Consider the following 19,322-nt stretch of genomic DNA (forward strand, 5'->3'; position numbering starts at 1 on the left):
ATGACATTTTGTAATTATGCATAGCTAACAATATTTCAACATCAAGCTGTAGATGGCTAAAGGCATTAGTCACAAGTTATCTAATGTTAACATGAATCATCAAGTCATGAATTATCTAATGTTATCTAATGTTATCATGAATGGCTTGGTAGCTAATTTATCTTAAATTAATTTCCTAGTTAGTTTCTTTCTTTTGGTCTGGTATGAAGCTTTTAGCTTGCAATTTATGTCGAAATTTAAGTAAACGTGTCATCAACAACAATATCCTGAAACAATCTTAGAACTGAGACAGTAGTCTACCTTGTTAAATAGCTTGCTAGCAAGCAAGCTAAGTGACAGTTCCACAGATAGGACCAATAACTAGCTAACATCACTCCTGCTTGCTTCTGATGACTGCGAAGAATGACTTCTAGCAAGTTGTTTTGAATGGCATTAACCTCAGCTGACAGGTGATGCACTGGAATGGAGGGAAGTGTATTTTCCACCATTCTGGTCACTATTTATCATTACATAGCACTTTCAAACATTAACAATATCCAATAAAGGTCCTGTAAGGAATATAGGCCATGTGATTTGCTCAGCCTCCTTAAATGTTGAAAGTGTGTTACAGAGAATGGAATGTCTGGATGTCTCAGCAGGCTCATTTACACATCTGCAGGAGGTTCTCTCTAGAGGCAACCACTTTGTCTATGCATTAGCATTATAGTCACCACTGTTCTTGTCATAGGAGAGTGATTAAGTTTACCAGACTCTGTGTTCCTGGTGGGTGCACCACCCATGGGTCCTGTGAGGGAAAAAGGCACTCACTGTGTAACATTTCTTTGTATTTGCTCAGCCTTTTGAAACCCAGTGTACTTGTGTACATCATGATCACCATTTACTCTCTTGTAGAAACCACACTTGATTAGAACCTGTCTGAACATGGAGACATCTTACAGGCAGCAAGTCTTGCAGTACAAATAAATATAAAGGGCATTTACCAATATATAATTACTTTGCTCAGCCAAGGAGGCTTATTTTTTAACACAAACTGAAAAAAAACATTGGAATGGTATGTGATTTAAAAAAAACAAAATGAGTACCTACATATGCAATTTTACAAAGATAATCCTGCTTGAAGATTGTTGCTTGTTGTCTGGACATTCATAAGAAGCATGTGGAACTTGACAAAAGCGTCTGACACCTGTGTTAACTCAAGAGAGGACAACACACAGTAATAAGCCAATGATATCCAATATAAGATAGAAGAGAGATAAGCTAGATTAAGATAAAATTATCTTCATCACATGGGTCCAAACTAGTACCGTATGTCTGTCTGGATAAAAGTGTCTGCTAAGCAAAAGTAATGCAATTTTATCAATAAATTAAAAACTGATCTTGCGTTTTTTTCCTCAGCATACTGCATGCAGAAAGTGTTTTGGGTGGAAAATTTAAATGGAACAGGGTAATTAGAGATGTTTTTTTTCCCTAAAGAAGTTCTGCCATCCTTAGAATGTAACATTTGATGCCTGTTGGGTGCTGGTGATCATGGCAAATATGCAAGAAAAAGGCCTCTTCAGAAGCCACAACACAGAGCGAGTGGCACAGATTTGCTATACTGCATCTTAATTACATATACTGTACATTTAGGACAGTGGTTTGTGTTCAGATGGGTCAAAAGCAAACTTTTATGGATATACTTATCAGCAGTATGTTCAACTGGGAAATTCATGCTTACATTGGTAAGAGTACTGTAAGAAATAAAGAGAGAGATCTGTTGTGCTTTGGGATTTTGAACATCTTCTGATACTAGTGCCCTTATCAGACATCAGACAGAAACATGTATGCAAATATATTCCAGGACATGTTTGGATATTTGGAATTAGGATGCAAATAATTAGGACAACATAGAAACAACAGAATTGTTAATGAAAAACCATCTTAATGCCTCAATCTGACAGATCGTATGTGGCTAAAACTTTAGAAAACTATTCAGGAGAACAACTGAAATCTGAACAAAGTATATTCTACCAGGATTCTACCAGGAGGAGCATCACTTCATTGTCATCCAAGTGTGAGTGTAGTAAAATTTTTGGTAGTATAAAAATTTTGCAAGTTTTAATTTGTTTGAGAAGAAAAAGTAGTTTATACATACAATAGCTCTTTGTGTGTGGATGGTTGTGCCATTTTCTTGTAAGAGGAGGACAAGAGAGTTGTTCATTCACAACAGTTGATGCGGAGGGCTGACAATAGGCTATCACAAAATTGAATCAATAAGACACTGTGCATGGTAACAAATCATGCAACAAGGGGTTAACATTATGCACTCCCTGTTCATACCTCTCTGATACACCACAAGGAATACAACATTACACATGGATTTTTGAAGTTCACAGATCTTCAGAATCATTCTTCTGTTAAAATACAGAAACAAATACTCTGCAAATCATAAACAGTGTAGTTATATTTATTAATAAATGATAGAGAGGGCTCCCATGTAGCTTAGTAGTTAAGACGCTTGCCTTGACTGCAAGCTGAGCTCCACAGCAATATGTTGTGAGATGACAGTGACTGGGAGCCCACAGCGGTGAAACAAATTGGCTTCCTTCTGCTGAGGTCAGGGGGTCAGGGGTGAGTATTTTGGCAGGGGTTGCTCATCTCATTGATCTCAGGCATGCTGTGAGGTGTTCAGATGTCAGCAGAGTAGTACCCAAAGAACTTTATTCTTGGCTCATCATTTTTTTATTCACTAAAGAAAACACAGTAGATAATATTGCAAATATCCACATAAGCATAGCACAGTTTAATAAAGCAAAGCAAGTCACACACAACATTCCAACATAGGTACAGTTAAAGAACCTGGAATGAAATATGTCAAACATCTTAGCAAGAGTCTTTAATGCCTAAAATTTCTGGGAGTGATGCCAATTTGGTCCTACTCTTACTCCTAAGTAGTAGTAGTAGAAGCCATTTGTCAAGATAGTTTAAACTTGAACTTCTCCTGTCTCAGCAGGTATTTAGGACTTCTCACAAACTGTTCTAGTCTTTTGAGTTGCTGACAGATTGCTGCTTTGAGGTGGCATGCTAGGCCCGGTGCTATGGCGGCTGTAGGGGTGCATTGCACCCCCAGACGGGACCACAGTGCACCCCCAATTGTCTCCTTCTATCCCAATGTCTACATAGTATTTATGACTTTAAACTTTGTGGTTCTTGGTGATGGAGAAAAAAATTATTTTAACACAGTCTCCTCCAGTAGAATGTCATTTCCCTGGTGGATACCTCCAAAAACCATGTCTGACTCTATTCTCATGACCGCTTGCAGATGCACAGCTCTATTACAACAGCTAGCTCATGTCATTTACATATGCATTTCTAGTTCATGAAATCTATAACTGACATAAACAATATTTCAATTATGTAATCAACAGGGCACATGAGACCACATGTAGAGTCATAAAAATGGGAACCGGGAAGTTGGAAGAAGCAGATTTCACTGTCTCCACAAAGAATTTCCACAACAGAAAAGGCCAGCTGCATAATAACAACTTCAGCATTTCTGCACATGGTGTAGTCGTCTCTCAAGCTGTGGACTTGGCATACAAGGGATTTCCTAACCTATTATACTCAGTGTAAATTGGGAATTAAGTCCATACTAGTTGTAATGAAGACATAAAACAATATGCACAGACAGAAATCATATTACTGAGATTATTAACAAAAACTATTTTACATAAATTATTTTTTGTCTGCATTTCAGTTGACTGTGAATGGAACCCCGTCATTTATTTTTATACCCGTCATAATTTATTTTTTGGTACTTATTGATATATATGAAATGTTTGAGCATGTTCACAAATTTTTAGGGTTATCTCAACACATTATGGTCCCAGGTTTCATTTACAAATCTCATTTAAAAACTACAGATGATGGCAGAAAACTAAGTAGTTTATAGTGAAGAACAAGCTATTGTTTTGTTTCCATGGGACCAATGCTAGAATTTATGGCTGGCTGTTATTAATTACAGTCATAGGTCATGTGACTGACAAAGAATGAACAATTGCTTTTGATAAAGCATTTAGAAATACGGTACATGAACACAACTCACCACTTTTGAAAATTTATGCAAGATACTCTGTTGTAGACAACAGTACATACTTAAGTAAAACATAAGCATAATCTACAGTAAAAGTACACAATAGGGAATTTGATGCTGATTCAGATTTAGGCTATCCATCCTTTCTACTGGAGTGTGCATTGTGAGCTACAATACATTCTGTATGAGCAGCTTAGCCCCTGGAATTGGATTTACATTTACTCATTAACAAAAAATACTTTATATTTATCAGGTTTAATGCTGGCAAATTCATGCAAATTTCTCTTAAATTCTACCTATACACAGGCTTATAATGATTTCGTACATGCTATGATTTTTTTTAGCTACATTGTATTACTTCACGTATGTACTCATCACCAGGCAGACTGCTGAAGATTCAAACCTTACCTCAAACATCAAATATATAGTTCTCAGAGGAATAATGAAAATAACCATGTGCATATTTGGTTACTTTATGCACTGTATGTTAAATTATAGCATGATATTACACATGCATGTTTTGAAAACAGTGAAACTTCGTATCAGTGAACAGTGTTGACTGGTCTTTTATTTCTTTATTTTAAGCCAAGGAAGCAAAACAAATACCCATTGATATGAAATCATTTGTTTTGTTTTTTTATTCTGAATACTGTGTTGCCACTAAATTCTGGAAATAGAACATTTGAAATGAATCACTTTTCCTCAGTATTCTCACCTAGATTGTTTTAATGTAAAAGATGACATTCTATTTTTTCTTGTTATTATGAAAAAATCAACACATTATACAGACTCCTAAAACATAAAAGTTGAAAAATGCTTATGTTAGAAAAGTGCTTATTAAACACTTTATTCCCATAAACCAGGTATGACATGTCATTCCTCATTGAGCTCCATTGTTTCCTTATTTGAAGATAAAACATTAATGAAATAGTTATAGACATGAAATAGTTAATGAATAGATAATGAAATAGTTCAGACAGGCAAACAATTCCGTAGACAGAAGCTGTTATCTCTTCCTCTTCTGCACTGGAAATCTTTTATTTCAGATCACAGCATTTGCTGTTTTCTGGATTTTGAGCTCTATAAACATAACGCAGATCCCTATGAGCATAAGAATGGTTTGACTGAATATGGCTTAATATTTTAGTTACATTGTAATTACATTGAATCCCAAAATTTTGCTTGATGGTTTGATTGAATCCTAGCCTTAATAATTTAGTCTGAACAAATGGAGACTTGATTATGGAGACATCTATATGGTCAGATAAAAAAAATTCTGAAAAAATGTTATAAGCTGTCAATAATCATCTTTGTGATGCATAGAATATTCAGGAATCTGTGCTACTTGTTTCTCTTAGCATTCAGGACACTGACAGAGGAATCTACTTCTGTAGAGCATCCAATGCCCACCTGTTCAGAGCGGTGTCCTCCAGGAAGGTTTACCTGAATGTGCTTGGTATGTCATTGTACTATATGGTAATAGATTTGTTATTGATACTTCACTGTGGCCATTGTGACTTCATTGTGGCATTGAGGTGTGTGTTTTTATATTCCCAACAGCTCCCCCCTTTGTGGAGGTATGGCCAGTGTTGGCAACTGTTCCTCTGGGATCAGGGGTGTGGTTCCAGTGCCAGGTGTCAGGACACCCACCTCCCTCCATTAAGTGGTCCAAACAAGGTCAATCAGTGCTAACAGGGGGGAAGGTCACTATAGCGTAAGTAAGACCTTTCTGGGCTCAGCAAGCCATATGTCCTGACATGCGAGGCAGATGTGAAGAGCTTTTCCATTTTCCATGAAGAGCTTTTTCCATAATCACTGTGCTAAAAGGCTGGTGGATGTGATTGGACACATGCAGCAAGACTGTATACACAGCAGAGATGTGCAAGATAATGTTGGTCTGTTTTGTCCTCCACTGTGGCCATTTGCTTGCCACCAGATGAACAACATACCCTACAGGGGTATGATTCAGACTCGCAGAATTGATGGTATGGTACGAATTGCACATAACCATGCACTTTTACCCATGGTTTACATCAGTAAAGTCTACTCTGTGTGTCAGATACAAATTTCATTATTAGACAAGAAAACATGATGACACATTTTTTTTAATCTAAAAATTTATTTAGTTAATGAGTCGTGTCAAAATTGTGCTTATTTTGACTAGTGAATTAACAATGTTATGGACACTCCACTGCTTACACTACAAAAAAAAAATCTTCCTCTGTCAGAATTGTTTACATCTCTGTAAAGGAAAAAAATCCTTTTTTCCCTTTCTCCAGCTATGCCTGCAAGTTGGAAGTTACAATCATCTTCTATGTGATTTTCGGGGCATTTACATATGGTAATTACAGATAACATGCACAAGCATGAACCTAAGAACAGTTGGGGTACATTATCGTAAAAACAAGAGTAAGAACGAAATTGGGTGATTCCGCATGTTTCATGACTCTAACGTGACTTTTTCGTAGACACAAAATAAGATCATTTCAACAAGCGTTTTGATTAATGAGTTCCCCTCTGCTACATTGGATTGGGAGGTCGGCCTCATGCCACTGTTGGGTTTGTTTATTTATTTTCTACATAATATGATTAAACGAGCCACTTGCTTTAACAGTTTTTCATCAGTTGTTTTCGAGCGACACTAGGTCAGAACACTACTTAGGCACTGTATAAGAGGCACAATATAACTAGGTAGGCTAACAAAGTCAGATGCAGTCTAACATTTTAACTTCTGGCAAACTGAGGTAAATTCACCTGCTAGTCAGGTAGGACCTGCTAAAAAAAACTCACTGACTGTAATTAAAGCCACTCACCTTTATCATTATCCTGGGTAAAGGTCTTGTCATTTGGTTGAGTGACTAGTACTCTCTGAGGTAACTAGTACAAAGAAGTTAGTCTGCTACACTATTGATTCACTGCATTACATGCCTAGCTAGCCTCTGCTGCAGCTAACATTGGGGGTGCAGTCCAGAATAGTGGTAAGGAGCAGGGATTGTAACCAAAAGGTTGCTGGTTCAATTCTATACTGTGGTACCCTTGGGTAAGGTACTTAACCCAACATTGCCTCTGTAAATATCCAGCTGTATACATGGATAAAATTGTAACCTATGTAGGTCACTCTGGATAAGAGTGTCTGCTAAGTGACAATAATGTAATGTAAGAATTTGTTCATTTAGAATTCTGACAGAGAGGTACATTCACAACTGATGTATGTTGTTGTACTTGTGTACTTATTGATGCATGCTAAAAAATTTAGTGTAAAGTACTTACTAAATTAAGATACTATATAGCTAATTAGTATGCATTGTGCTAGTGAGGAATTTGGGACACAGTTTAAATCTCTGGTTCCAACATCCCACTGCCTAGATAGTAATAATTAGCTGTGGTCATAGAAGAAAAAGTGTACAGATAGTTAGCTACCTAAGCACAGTACACGTTTAATATTACATTTATTCATTTGGCAGACCCTTTTATCCAAAGCGACTTAAAAGTGAGGTACAACACAACACAAGTGAAAAACCATAGAGTCAACAATATTAGAAGTACTGCATGACAAAATTCCAAAGGTTGGCCAGACAATCTACCAACTAGGAGGTAAAGCTAGCGAGTGTGTTAAGCCATTGCAACCAAACCTTTACGTTTAAACCATTACAACCATTACACCAAATCAATACGTTAAACCATTGCAGCCATACCATTACACCAAATCAATATGTTAGACTGTTACAGCCAAACCATTACATTTTTTAATTAAATAAATATAGTGAATTCTAGTAGTAACAGTAGTTACAGAAGTAACTTATGAGGGGTTTAAAAAGGGGCTTAAGTCTGAATTAGCCCCATAATGTCTATTTAAGAGGCTAAAATATGCATTAATAATAATACTAATAATAATAATAAGAAGAAGAAATAAATAAATAAGTAAAATAAATTAATGACTGTAAATTAATTACTTAATGACCATCAGGCACACTGTCTGATGTTTCAGGCAAAGCCTTCCTCATCGTTGTGCTGGTAAAGGAATATATTTGTATTGCTGTATAACTGTGAAGATTACACATTGATTTTTTTATGACCCATGCAAGTTTCATTGCTGAAATTTCTGTTTTTCCAGACACACAGATTTAAATTTAACTGTAGGACTTGTAATCATTGTCCCTACCTGATTTGTAGTTTTGAAGGTGATAAAAGGAAGAGGAAATTTGCTCTGCACTCTATGTTCCAAAACTAGAAAAATCTGGGCATCTTTTAAGCAAACCTCTTTGCTGCACTATGTGCAAGACTGGAATTTGCAGTTGTTAGGTTCTCAGCTGTTGTTTGCAGCAATTGCACAGCTTGGTTGTGATGAAGCATTTCTTAGATACTTTTGACTATTGTCATGCTGAAATGTCTATTTTCTGAAATTTGAGCCTCTTGGCACTTGTTGGGGCCAATTGCTCCCTTTATCTTATCCGGGACCGTAGTAAATGATAAATAAATAATAAATAAATAAATACATTTGGACATTTTTCAACATAGGTTTCCTCTTTTAATCCAAAATGTAACACTGATAAGAAATAAGCTCATCTGTAATTTTCATCTGTCCATGCCTCCAGTTGTCTCTTAGATACAGTTTGCACAATTCACAGATGTTTTTTATGTGGCTTGACTGCATAAGAGGCTTCTTCCTTTTAACACAGCCATAACTGCCACATTGATGCAGATGATGTTGAATTTTAACTTTTTGATACTTTCTGTATCTTGAAGATGCCAGTTAGATTTGGTGATCACCAACTTTTGCCTTTGGATTTATAACTTATTTATATAAGTTATATAGCAAGGTGTACTTGTAGTTCTTTCTGGTCTCACTGCCACTATACTAGACATATACTTTTTTATAATGGACACTAGAGTGAAAATTACATTTTTTAGCAATTTTTTTGTAGCCATTCTAAAAATTGTGCAGGTCAGTGACCATTTTCCTGTAGTTTTCAGAGAACCCTCTAATACTATGATCCTTCAGAGCCTCTATGAATTCACAACTAGTCACAGCTTCTAAAAACTAGAATGGAGGTTTTGGATTTTATATAAAAAGTCAATAAATCTTACCCTGATGTTTTCTGGAATAAATTTGTGTTATTCGCAAGGAATAACACAAGGGCAGCAGTGTGGCATAGTGGTAGCAGGGCTCATAACCAGAAGGTTGTTAGTTTGATTCCCTGCTGGGGTTTACAGCACAGGAGTTGCCTAGCCGATATAATGTCAATTTTCTTTTTTTTTTTTTTTAGATTTTGGATTGCGACATGTTTCAGTAGCATAAACATGCTCTGTGTTTTTTTTTAGGCAGTATTTACATATTTTCCATCTAAAAGAGCGTTCCTGCATATACTGTAGGTAGTTTGTACAAGAAATAAAGTTCTGTTTAGATAATCTCTTGGATTGTACTTCTTTTTTAATACAAATGATTTATGTGATAAAATCAGGGATCAATGTGTTGTACTAATGGTGCTAATTCAGCAGCCTCTGTAATCCACAGGGAAAGAAATGCCACTCTGTACATCTCCTCAGTGAAAAGTTATGATGAGGGCTTCTACACATGTGAGGCATCCAACGTTGTAGGTCATGCACAGGGGACAGCATCACTACATGTGACAGGTAACCTTAAACTTACCCAGGACTATTCAGAAACCTGAGGCTAGACGTGTCAGTACAGCGGACTCCTGTTTTAATTTTGTACGCATGCATGTTTTTGTTTATTATTCAGATATGACGTGTTGTCATGGAGGATGGTTTGTTTTCAACAGCAGAAATTTTATTTTACAAATAGAAGGGTTTAAAAGAAATTATTTAGACAATTCCATGGCCATTTGTTACAGACAAAAGAATGAAATGGTCAGAAAGAAGTTTCCAAATGTGTGTTTCAAATTCTTAATGTGTAATTCATCATATACCCCCTCTCTCTGTTTCAATTTCAGTTCCTCCTGTCATTGTGTCCTTCGTGGCAAAAATAAGCAGCATTGAGGGGACGTCTGTGGTCCTGCCATGTCAGGCCGTGGGGGACTCACCTATTATGTACTCATGGAGTAGTGGAGTTCATCAAACCCCCATCTCTACCTCACCAAAGATGCAGATAGATTGTAAGTGTGCCAAAATATTTGTCATAAGGGAACACTGATATAGGTCATTCAGCCATGACAGACTAGGAAAATAGGTACTAAGAAAATAGGCAAAAATCACGCATGGTTTCAGTTGCTCACTTTAATATTTTTGACATTGTCAGATTAAGCAGTTTTCCATTATCTCTGAAACGCTCAGATTTTTTTTCAGACTACATATTTCTTCAAAAGTGTTTTTATGATGGTTGTACTTGCAAAATTGTCCAATGATGTTCCAATGTTCCTATTTTTCAATTAGTCACCATCTATACACTGCAGCATAACTACAGTAGATGTTAACTACCAATAATGGTGACACTGCAGAGCAAACTTAGGAGTTGCAGAATTCAGTTCAATTCAATCTTATTTGTATATTTGTTCACTTTTTACAACACAAGTTGTCACATAGCAGCTTTACATTGTTACCAGGCCTGAGAACCCCTGAGAGCAAGTCACAGGCAACAGTGGCAAGGAAAAACTCCCTAATTAAAAGGAAGAAACCTTGACCAGAACCTGGCTCAGAGGGGGAGCCCATACCAGAATACTGGTAACGCTTTATAATAACTTTCATTAACCCTTTCGCACGCAATTTATTTTCTGCTATGTAGTGCGTGTGTTACGTTACATGGTTTGTTATGTTTTCATTAACGTTATTAAGGTCCTCATAGTTTACACCACTGCATTTGCTACATTTTTACCGTTAAATCGCTGTTTCCTCAAAGCTAAAATTTTTCCAATCTAGTGTTCTAATCGCACCGGTTTTACCATACACACTAAATGGCTAATCACACCGGTGTGACCGTACATGCAAAAGGGTTAATAACCATTAAATGATCATTAGTAACTGTGAACAAATCATTATTTCATTAGTACTTGAAAATATCTGAAAAAAATATATCTAAATAACATTTAATGTAGCTACTACTGTGTATATTAATAGTTACAAATGATGTACACAATATTTTCATGCATACTTACACCATATCCCTTCATTGATAGATAATGAGTTGTTCAACATCAACACGTTTATAAATCATTTCAAGCATGCAGTGCATCCAGGACAGATGTCCTTTGATTTCTTATTCAACAGGTGTCTTGTCTTAGTTGATAGGTGGTATTATACGAAGATGTTGATATCAAATATGCTTCCATGTAAAAGTCTTTTTACAAATGAGTACAAGGTAACTAAAGTTGAAAGCTGTGTCTAATTTCCAAACCAAGAGTAAATGTTTACTTTTGGCAAAGTGTAAAATCAGTTACAGTTACACATTGGAGTAATTCATCATTATGAAGCATTTGTTCATTATGTACAGATATTTTTGCAGTACCTGATCTAAAGTTGAACATGTTCAATGCTTGTTAAAGGTTGTACATTTTTAGAACCTGTACGTAAACATGTATCACACATTTACAAATTACACTAATAAAGGACAAGACTGGGAAGTATTCACAGCAAAAAAATACATTGTTTGCCAAAGGAATCCCAAATCCTCCAAACCAAAGAATCCACCCTTCAGGGCAATAAAACCTTTTTTGTTAGTAGTTTTTCAAGTTGTTTTGTTTTGGACAGATAATACCTTAGGTAAAGCCAGCTATCTGTATCGTTGTGAAATGTCATGAAACAATCTTCGTAGTACCCCATAATTTGTGCTTTTTAGCTAACTATTCAGCACACTCTATAATATTAAGGTGGTCCTTCAGTAACTCCTCCAATCTGTTTCCCCTTAGCCTCCACACATTTTCTTTATATGTGTACCATGCCCTTTTAATATGCTGAGTATGTGCATCAGTCCTGAGGTCTACATAGCAGACACTGTGGTTTACTGTGAAGTAAACTGCAAAATATGCTCCCATTGTGCTTTTTAATAAGGTAACGTTTTGTCGTCTTACCAGGGTCAGTTTCTCCAAGCTGCAGCATACTTACCATGCACAACAGTCTATACAATTCCTCATTGCAATTTCATTTTGTGGCCACAGGTGTTGCATTTTTTTTCATAGTAAGCCAGTATTCATAAGCCACTTAATCAGTTTTAAATGCTGTTTCTTTGATTTTCCTTTTTCAGTTAATTTCCTAAATTCATACACTACATCCATGCTGATTGCATCAAATGCCCCTGACAATGAACTAAAGAAGGGAAGTGAGGAAGGAAACTTGAATTTGCTTAACTGAATAATTTCAATTCAAGTACTACATCATTGGACAACACTGTAAATAAAGAATGTCATGAGCCAATCATAACTAAGGCAGCTTGTGGAATTGCTCACACTGGTGCATATCAGCTACAGTAGTGAAATGGTGGGACACTTTACCAGGTCCAGGGGATCACTTCATGGAGTGATGCCAGCATCTAAGCAGAAGCGACATTTTGAAGAGGCACCGCAACCGTGCACTTCAGGTAGGCATCTTTTTTATTGCAACAGTCCAGACACAATTAATTTGCTAGGCTGCCATGCTTTTGCTGTGTTTATACCTTCCCAACTACACCTGCTTCATTAGGCTATTGTTAGTTTACAACCATCTTTTAGCAACAGCTAGCTACCAATGCAGATTACGTTAGCTGGCGTGAGCCACTCGCTAACTAGTAAGTGAGCCAACTAGTATAAGCCAAGTAACATCATCTTAGATAGTTACCCTTGACGTTAGCTGGCTAGCTAGCTAGCTAACTACCATTTTTGAATCTCATGTGCAACCTGTGAGCTAGCCAACCAGCACTGTGTGGACCAAAGTAGCTAAGAAGGTGGCCAACCTTGCATGAGAACTATATACAGTAGCTAAGTTTGTCAACAACAGACAGTTTGTCTGCTTCAAAATTAAAGAGGCTGCTGGATAAAGAGCAGGCAAAAGTAGAAGTCCACACAGATCGCAGAACTGTTACAAGAAAGAGAGCAACAACTCTGTTGTAAGTTACCATGAAGGCTAATCAGAGGCCTCAGAAAACTAAATGCTTGAAAAGGGGAGCCAAATGCTGACCTATATCTTACTTGCTTTATTTAAATGCAATGATCCAATTAATGATTCAGCCCAGTCCAATGCAACACAGTGATGTTGTATTTGTTAGTTACTTGTGTATTAGCTAGTTATTTGTTGACTAACAGCTGATCTTTGACTTTAGCTGTGAAGACTCTGGCCACTGAATATGCTTATCCATCTGAGTCATCACTGTCAGAATCCTCTGGGACTTCAGCATACTTATCTGAGTCATCTTCATCTGATGAAGAAATAAAGAAGAAGGAAAAGAAAAACATAAAAGAAAAGAAACACAAGGGAAAGAAAAATATAAAAAAGAAAAACAGAAGAAGGGCAGGAAGAAGAAGAGGAGCAAGAAAATGACAGAAGTCTGTCACAGAGGTAATCTGGGTTCTTTAATACATCTGTTTCACTCACTTTTGTTTTATTGAATTAGTCTATAGTTGCAAGTTTCCTCACTTATCACATGGAACAAGCAAATGAATTGGTTGGAGAATTAGAGTGCTATGACAATTTTGTTAATAAATGGAAATATACTAAATACACATTCTAATTATTTTTGTTCCCATATTTTAGTTGATAGATTTTGGGAAGTTTTTTAACTCCAACAAAACATCTTAAGATCTCCACATACATAGCCAGATTCAAATTATTGGAACAACCATGCTGTTTTAGAATGTGTGAATACAAATGATTTTCTAACTGATGCATTCTGTTTTGGTTGTCTGTGTTGGTTTGTTTGTTTTTTTCAGCCCGGGATCCAGATGAAGTTGTTTGGAGATACAAATCTGTCCTGAAGTACTACAAAAATTGTGGCGTATCCTGTGGGGATAGACAGGAACACCACTGTTACCATGGCTTCCATTGCTGAGCTGACAATAACTCACCCTGAGAAATATGAAGAGCTGGCTTGTGGTTTTACCTGCAAAGAAAAACTTCTGGATTTTGCTAAAAAGTGTGCAGCCATTTTAATTGATCTCAATGTTCAAGATAAGATTGAACAGTACAAAAATGAACTTGATCCCACTCATGAAGCATCATTAGCCTTTACAGTCTTACAACAGCCTATGTTCTGTTACAGTCTTGTCCTTTCATTACTGTAATTTGTAAATGTGTGTTACATGTTTACTTGTTCTAAAAATGTACAACCTTTAACAAGCATTGAACATGTTCAACTTTAGATCAGGTACTGCAAAAATATCTGTACATAATGAACAAATGCTTCATAATGGTGAATTACTCCAATGTGTAACTGTAACTGATTTTACACTTGGCCAAAAGTAAACATTTACTCTTGGTTTGGAAATTAGACACAGCTTTCAACTTTAGTTACCTTGTACTCATTTGTAAAAAGACTTTTACATGGAAGCATATTTGATATCAACATCTTCGTATAATACCACCTATCAACTAAGACAAGACACCTGTTGAATAAGAAATCAAAGGACATCTGTCCTGGATGCACTGCATGCTTGAAATGATTTATAAACGTGTTGATGTTGAACAACTCATTATCTATCAATGAAGGGATATGGTGTAAGTATGCATGAAAATATTGTGTACATCATTTGTAACTATTAATATACACAGTAGTAGCTACATTAACTGTTATTTAGATATATTTTTCATATATTATATATGTAGTGCTAATGAAATAAAGATTTGATCATAGTTACTAATGATCATTTAATGGTGTATTAACAGACATCCCGGCTCTCCCGGAAGTTCCGGGAGTCTCCTTCATATTGATAGCGGCTCCCTGACTCCCGCAAATTATATACAATATTCCGGAAATCGATTTTTTTTTTTTTTTTGAGAGCAAGCGAGCAAGAGGGCGAGAGAGAGACCGAGAGAGCGAGTGACAGATGTAGCGAGAGAGTGACAGAGAGAGCATATTGATTGGACTCTCTTTGTGCCAAGTAGACCAGTTTTCTCTGTGGGAGGGCTTTACAGTCGACCTCTCTCTCTTTCATTGTCCATCAGTTCAGTTTAGTGTCCTGCAGCACCATGATGGAGTGTTCCAAAAAAAGAAAATATAAAACGCACTTCACCCCAGACTACAGTGTAAAGTGTACCCCTGCCTAATAGGGGTCAAAATAATGACAGTGTTACTCGCTGCAGTTTGCAACAGTGACTTTTCTATTGCCCATGGTGGTTAAATGACCGTAAAAGACATGTTAAGGTGAGTTTAACTGGTGTCATTCGTTCATTAGCATAGCTATCGTTATTTAAATTAATTGGCTAGCTGCTAAGGAGCCACTCTATTGATGTCCTACGTGATGAGGCCAAACTCCTTGTAAAGTAAAGTAATAGAATAATAAATGACTCCATGAGTTGAATAATATATCATATAATATAATATAAGTGCATATTTTAACGTCACATTTTCTGCATATACCCACCTTGGTTTACAGATTAGACAAAATCTGAAATATAAAGCACAAAATAAAAAATATATTGAAACAAATATATAAAATACATATATTAAAAAATATATAAAAATACACTCTTGGAGGTCGACCGGGGGGTGGGGGGGGGTTGTGGGGGTTGTGGGGGATGGGGGTGGTGGTGCTACCTGCCTGAAATGAGTTTGTGCAAGGTGGGATGTCTGTATTAATGAAAGTTATTATTAAGTGTTACCAGAATACTTTAAGTTGTATAACGTCCTTAAGACTTTTGAATTAGACAGACAATAGTAATTACACGTTAGGTTAGGCTCATTCCACACTGACATGGGTTATTATATTTTATTTCTTTGATTTGGCACGCATTGTGTCGTTACCAAAGCGAAGCAGGGCAGTCCCTCCCTCAACGGTAAGTTGTAAAGACCAAAGGGAGCAAAGGGAGGTGATAGCAGGTAGCGGGAAAAGAAGAAGAAGTGGTAGAAGTTGGTTTGGCGGGGGCTGTTTGAGGGCATTTGTGTTCTTTCATTGGGAAAAAGCTTTCATGCAGACGGGTTGCGTTTTTGGTGTCGTTAGGCATTTTTTGAATGGGGTCGCTCCTCGTAGTCTGGCTACGTGTATAGCCACAAGATTATATACCGTCTTTTTGGGTGCATAAGAAGAATTTTGAAGGAACACCTGCCCTTCTATCTGTGGATGCATCCCGTTGATTTCGCCTCATTGCGTGGCACATCATGTGTGGGTTTTTTTTTGCTTTTCCTTTTTTTGTGTTTTCCAACCTTTAAAAAAAAATAATTGAAAGAAGAAGATGGAACAACGGCGCCGGCCAGGAGGCCTGGAAGCAGCACTGAACCATCTGTCATCGGCCATCTTCCTCTGGTAAGAGGGAGGGCTGCCTTGACAGACGTGCTGTGTTTTGTTTTCTTTTCTTGTTCCATCTTGTTCGGGTTAGACCCGTGCCTTACATGTACCCACAACACATACTAGGTTAGGGCCCAAACCTTCAGATAATCAGTTTAGCTTCATTTCTTTCCCATGTCTAGATTTGGGGTATAGCTAGTCAGGGGGGTAGACCAGGCATACACCGCGCCTGTGGGGTGGGCTTGTAACACACAGCAGAGTAATTATAAAATGTAATCCTGGCACACAGCAGGAGCCCGGAGCAGCGACAGGACTCTGAACAACTTTGATCTCCATTAGACAAACACACACTATATCAAGGTGTCCAGCACCATAAAACACACAAGGGGGGGGCAAATATAACAAATAACACAAACACCCACAAGACATATCCTGGAATGGACTATACACTTTAACTAATATTATAAACATGCAGAACCCATTTTAAGGCTAACATATTGGATTGTCTGATTTCCTTATACACTTCCAGACCTCCATATGCATAGTAAAGACAGAGTAAATGGCTAATTTAATATATCAATAACTGTGGTTAAAATCAAAAACTAACATATACTAGCAATGCTTATGATTTACATATGGGGTATACACTTTTACACAAAATTTTCCACCACAACTTGCTCCCCAAGTTGTACCAGTCAGCTGAATAATGATGTTGGTTCTGGACTTCACTTTGCTTTTTGTCTTCTCTACAATGGTGTTTGAAGGAGAGACATCTGTCTAAGGTGACTCCAAGGTAAACTGGATGCTCACAGTTCTCGAGGGTTGTTCCTGACCATGTAACTTCAAGCTTGCACTTGGCTTCATGATTTCTAAGGTGGAAGGCACACAATTGTGTTTTGAATGGATTAGCACAAAGGTGGTTTTCTTAGGAGTACGGTGTCAGCTCGTTGGAAGCATTGGAGAGTCTTTATCCTGCAACTCTGAAATCGTTGTCTTGAACATCTGCATAAATGAACCGTCTGCTTCCCTCGCTAGATGGTGTTGAGTGTTCTCTGTCTACTCTTCTTCCCACCCAATTCAACAAAGAAGCACCTGTTAGCAAGCATGCTTTCAATGAGTTCCATCAGCTTGATGTCCTTAGTGATCTCTAAGATTTTATAGAGAAGGCATCTGTGGTTGACAGTATCATGGGCAGCTGACGAGTCGATGAACATGACTCCAGTTACCTTCCCTTCCTCGTAACCATCTTTGATGTATTGTGTGAGGTTGAGTATTTGGGTAGTTGTTGCCTGGACGGAAACCTGCTTGTTCAGGGATGAGGTGTTCATCAACAGCAGGAGCAACTCTTAAGAATGAGGCGCTCAAGAAGCTTGTAGGTGTGACTCAGTAGCGAGATGGGCCAATAGTTCTTTGGAACTGATAGATCATTCCCTGGCTTTTGCAGAGCGAGAACATGAGCTTTCTTCCAGATCTTGGGTATCTCATGAGATCTCAAGCAGTGGTTGTACAGCTTTAGGAGCCAGTACTTAGCCTTAGGACCAAAGCAGTTATGATGTAATCCAAGCCAATAGCTTTTCCAGGTTTAACTTAAGAGATGACAGTGTTCAGCTCTTCCATGATGGAGGATATTGTGAAGCCAGGGTCATTGCTGTACTTTTTGTGGTCAAGCTTGATCTTTTTCTTTCTCTTTCCACTTGTACCTTTGACAAGCAGTTGGTGGGCAACTTGGTTGGCAGAACCCTTTGGGTGCTGAGGGCTGCTTTTGGGTCATCACAAAGCTTTCTGATGGTTGACCATGCTTTTTTGCTGTTGCATGTCAATGTCCATTGACTCAATCAAGGAATGCCAGGATTTCTTGCATTCTTGAGAAATGCTTTCCATCACTTCTTTGCCTTTGGCAGTTGTTTCGTCTGAGAAAGGATTGGTCTGGTACATGTCTACATAGTAGTCATAGAGTTTAGCACTTTCTTTAGAAAGTCCAGGGATGTATTCCACTCTACAGCCTCGTGCGATATGTCTTTGAGCGGATCTGGATTGTAACTGTGTCTCCAACGGGTACTGTGAAATGAAGGTGGGAGCTTGGGGTCGTGAATGAGTTGGTTGGTGTCCATCTGTTTCTCTACAGCTTCACCATCCTTGTTGGTTTCTTTGTACCCCCATTGGGTACTATGGCTGTTAAAGTCTCCAGTGATGATTTGCGGTTTGTTGTGTACACTTGGAACAGCGTAGGGGAACTTGAAGTCTAGTGGCGGTGGATTGTAGACAGAAGTTACTACAATGCTGTTTAGCTCAACAGTAAGAACCTCAATGTTATTCTCTTCGGACATTGATGTTGCTTCTATAATTCAGCCTATTTTAATGAATACGGCACTGCCATATTGTCAGTGAGGGCGTTCAGTAGCCAGGATCATATCAGGTATGGTTGGGCGGTGGTTGGACCTTCCTCTCTGTGTCTCTTGAAGGCACAGGATGTCACACTGGAGATTGCTGCACAGCTCAGCTAAGATGTTCTGTTTCACAGTAGAAATCCCTTCGACGCTGGCAGAGGTGACTGTGAGTGCAGGTCTTAGAGAAGGACTGCATTTACATCTGCTTGTGTTTCTGGGCATGATGTGTATGGTCACAATGTTGTTGTAGTTGCTCTTGTTGTATGTGGCGGTAGTAGGATTGGTTGGTTATCCAGGTTATCCAGGGCCACGTGAACAGATGCTTGGACGCTCCTACCATGGCCCTGAGTTACACTTAACCTCCATCCACAGGGTGGCTATGATATACACTCACTGAGCACTTTATTAAGCACACCTGCACACCTACTTATTCATGCAATTATCTAATCAGCCAATCGTGTGGCAGCAGTGCAATGCATAAATGCAGATACGGGTCAG

The 19,322-nt window shown here is 37.8% G+C and overlaps 1 pseudogene; it reads left to right on the plus strand.

Annotated features, from left to right (window-relative positions):
- Nucleotides 1-18,941, plus strand: part of LOC118776497 — a 40,193-nt pseudogene extending 21,252 nt beyond the window's left edge.
- The last annotated feature ends 381 nt before the right edge of the window (nt 18,942-19,322 follow it).

The sequence above is a fragment of the Megalops cyprinoides genome, chromosome 4 (assembly GCF_013368585.1).
Source record: "Megalops cyprinoides isolate fMegCyp1 chromosome 4, fMegCyp1.pri, whole genome shotgun sequence".
Taxonomy (NCBI): Eukaryota; Metazoa; Chordata; class Actinopteri; order Elopiformes; family Megalopidae; genus Megalops; species Megalops cyprinoides.